This window comes from Pyrus communis, chromosome 8, assembly GCF_041283825.1.
Source record: "Pyrus communis isolate YQ-2024b chromosome 8, ASM4128382v1, whole genome shotgun sequence".
NCBI classification, from domain to species: Eukaryota; Viridiplantae; Streptophyta; class Magnoliopsida; order Rosales; family Rosaceae; genus Pyrus; species Pyrus communis.
The window spans coordinates 7,330,056-7,332,504 of NC_142572.1; the positions used below are offsets into that span (position 1 = coordinate 7,330,056).

The 2,449-nt window shown below is 37.4% G+C and overlaps 1 pseudogene; it reads left to right on the plus strand.

The window, feature by feature from the left end:
* Positions 1-719: 719 nt before the first annotated feature.
* On the plus strand, positions 720-1,787 carry LOC148694688 (uncharacterized; annotated as a pseudogene).
* Positions 1,788-2,449: the final 662 nt, after the last annotated feature.

Consider the following 2,449-nt stretch of genomic DNA (forward strand, 5'->3'; position numbering starts at 1 on the left):
GCTTCAATGCTCCAGCGTGGGGAGCCCGATGGACAGGCCAAGCTTGAGCACTAGGCCTGTGAGGAATTGCCAACCCGCAAGCCCGAAGTGGATATGACGCAGGGCTGATGTCATCCAGGCGTCAACCCAATATTTTTTTTTTTCTTTTCTGTCAACCGCATACACCTCACCCGCGCGTGGAGGCGGGTCACCCAACACGGTTTCAGGGCCTGGGGCCCACGACGCAGTTTCAAAAAGTTATCGTTGGGAAGTCATGTGGCTTCCCATAGTCCGTTGGATCTCAATAGCTATATAATGTGGACCGTCCGATTTTCAACGGTAAAAAAATAAAAGAATCTTATTTAATATCAACCGTTGGATCTGAGATCAATGGTTGATATTATTCTCCTTTATTAAAAAAAATAGTTTTAAAATTCAAAAATGTTACCGTTGTGCCATGTGGCATAATCTGGAGTGTTGGAATTCAATTTTTTTTAAATCTAACGGCAAAGATTAATTAGTTGAATAAAAAAATTTAAAAAAATTGTAAAAAAATGAATAAAAATCCAAAAAAAAATTTGAATTTTTTTTTTAAAAAATTGTTTTTACTTTTCTATAAATACTTTCTCATTATCATCTACCTTACATCACAATTTCATATTTTCTTAACTACTTTCAACCATATTCCTATCTTTCTCTCAAAGTTTTGATCCAATTTTTTTTCAACAAAATGACTACTGATGCAGGTATGAATTGCACGCTTCTTGAAGATATTGTGTTGTGTACTAGCTGGGTTGAAGTTAATCATAGTTCGCTTACGAGTAATGAGATGCAGTTACGAGAAATGTGGAGTCTTATTCATACCAATTATCTTAAGAAAATGGGTGGGAAAAGAACCAAAGAATCGATGTCTAGTCGTTGGAAATTACTTAGCCAATCGTTTACTACGTGGAGAGACGCCTTGGCACAAGCCAGTAATAATATTCGAAGTGAGGAAAATTACGCGGATCAGGTAACAATATATTATTTATTTGTTTGTATTATTTATTTGTTACCTACTTTCATTATAATTATTTCTTATCCCGCATGGTGTAGCAACTTCAAGCACAAGCTTGGTATGGTGCCAAAACCAAAAATAAATCATTCAATCGGTGGGAATGTTGGAATATTGTCAAAGTTTGTCCTAAATTCAAAGTTGTGCATGTCGGTTCAGAAGTTTTCATGAACAACACCCCTCTACACTCTACACCTGATCATGGCTCGCATGTTCATGAAGATGAAGCAGACAAAGTGCCTAAAATGCCCCCTCCTGAACAAGCGTCGGGATCGACCCGTTATCCAATTAGGCCTGAAGGTAAGAAGGCTTCAAAAAGAAAAGGGAGTGCTTCGAAGAATGATTATGCAAAGTATATGGAACAACTTGCTCGCCAAGGTGAATTGACTTTGGCGCAGGAAATGGCGAAATTTGAGGCTGATAAGACTAGAGAGGAGGCAAATGCTGCAGCTGTTGAGAGAGCATTTCAAGCTAATGAGAGAGAAATAGAGCTACTTAGGCAAGAAAGGGAACAGGTTAGAGAAGAAAGAATGGCTCAATGAGATCGTGACATTATGAACACGCCTTTAGAAGGGAAGTCTCCAAATTCTAAATATTTTTGGAAGTCAGAGAAAGCGGATGTGGTGCGAAGGAGACGTGCAAGAGAAGCGAGAGCAAGAGGAGATGGTCCTAGCACGACAAGAGAAGATCATCCTAGCACCACAAATTGGTTAAGTGATGATGAATAGAGTACTTTATGTAATCGGAGCCCATAATTTTCCAATCACTTTGGATTGTAATTTCTTATTTATTGAATAGAGTACTTTATTTTGTTTCCAATTTATTGATTTTAGTACTTTATTTAATTTGGTAATTTATTTATACTAAGAGAATAATTATTCAAAAGAAATTTAAACACACCAAATAAAATTATATAAACATACCAAATAACAAAAACTCACTAAATGAACTAAAAGAAACACACCAAATAAAATTAAATAAACACACAATAAAAAAAAAAACAAACAAACACACTAAATGAACCTAAGTATCTTGCGCTTGTTTCAATTCCCACTGGTGCTCTATCAAATCAATTTGTCGGGCATTGTGCACATATGGCCTTTGAAGTATAGTATATCGTTGAATGATCAATTCATTGTAACGTCCATCCCCTTCTAATGGCTCATGTTGCACGGGTTATTCGGTGGCGTCATGAGCACAAATATACATGTTCTTGAATTGGTCATCGTGTCTGGCTCATATTCATCAACGGCATCATAATCGTACTCATCTTCCACAATCATGCTGTGAAAAATAATGCACGTCATCATGATGGATCGAAGCGACTCTACATCAAACAATCTGATAGCACCCCTGACGATCGCTCAGCGAGCTTAGAAGATACCAAAACAACGTTCCACATCCTTCCTGCACCCC